Source organism: Cicer arietinum, chromosome 3 (assembly GCF_000331145.2).
Source record: "Cicer arietinum cultivar CDC Frontier isolate Library 1 chromosome 3, Cicar.CDCFrontier_v2.0, whole genome shotgun sequence".
In the NCBI taxonomy this organism is placed as follows: Eukaryota; Viridiplantae; Streptophyta; class Magnoliopsida; order Fabales; family Fabaceae; genus Cicer; species Cicer arietinum.
This window is the reverse complement of record NC_021162.2, coordinates 47,290,508-47,291,726: the sequence shown is the minus strand read 5'-3', so window position 1 is coordinate 47,291,726 and position 1,219 is coordinate 47,290,508.

Below are 1,219 nucleotides of genomic sequence, written 5' to 3'. Positions count from 1 at the left end.
CGGGGCTTACTACGTACAGTAGAGCCCTATTGAGTAATAATAATTAATTAATAAAATGTGAATGGTAATAGTGAGGATTAAAATATAATTTAGTAACCTATAGAATTGCCGTGAATTTATTTATATCAAGATTGTATGCCGTCTGATTTTATGAATATTATGTTGATTGTTACTGTGTGAATGATATCTATTGGAGTGTTCTTGCTACTTGAATGAAATTGTGATATCACTTGAATATGCCACCTGTTTGATCTGTTATTTGTGATTGATAAGACTGAATGATGCATTGTGAGTAGTGTAAACCAAATATTGTGATTTTATTGTGATTGACTGATAAAGATATATAATGATGAATATTTTGAAGTCAAATTAAAACTTATTGAGTTGTGATGATCAAGTAAGTCTGAGATATGTGTTGTAGATTTTGGAGTTAGGATTATTTTGTCATCATATAGGGAGGGTCTAACAAACCTAGTGATTCGGGGAAGTACAACTGAATGAGCCTGATCGTAGAGGGCTACAGTCGAACTGTAAGGTAAGACTGATAGACCTTGGGGGTACACCTAGTGGGGAATTCCTAAGTGGATTAGTGGGTTATTCCCTAAGGCCGGGAACTACCGTGCAACACAAGAGTACCCCGACCGTCGCGTATATGTGTCTCGGGTTGAGTTGAGGGGATCTATGAGGACTTGGCCATTCATGAATTGGCCGTCCACTCTTGTAGTGGCATAGTGTCAGGCCTCCTAACCAAGTACTTCAGAGTAGAATGGTACCAAATGATGAAGTAGAGTATAGGACATGCATATCATTCCATCATGGTGATTATCTTATTGTGAATGAATTTGATAAATTGTTGATATTATACACTTGACTGTTTTTGATATTGTGATAATTTGATTGTTTGGGTGTTACCGTCGTGTATTTTATGCTGTTATATAATTTCGATACTCACCCCTCGTTGTTTGTGTTTGGCGTTTGCGACGGACGCATACGAGTTGTAAGTTGCAGGTGATGACTAATACCATCAGGAGAGGCGGAAGCCACCATGCCTTGGAGACCTTCATTATTATGCATTGTGTTGATGTTATTTTGAGTATTTTATTTTGGGAATTCCCGCTCTGATAGTGACATCGGGTTGGGACTATATTTGCACTGAATTTAAAACATGAGTATGTGTACTTCAAAAAGAATTCTGTTGTTTGATACTATGATTTCGAAT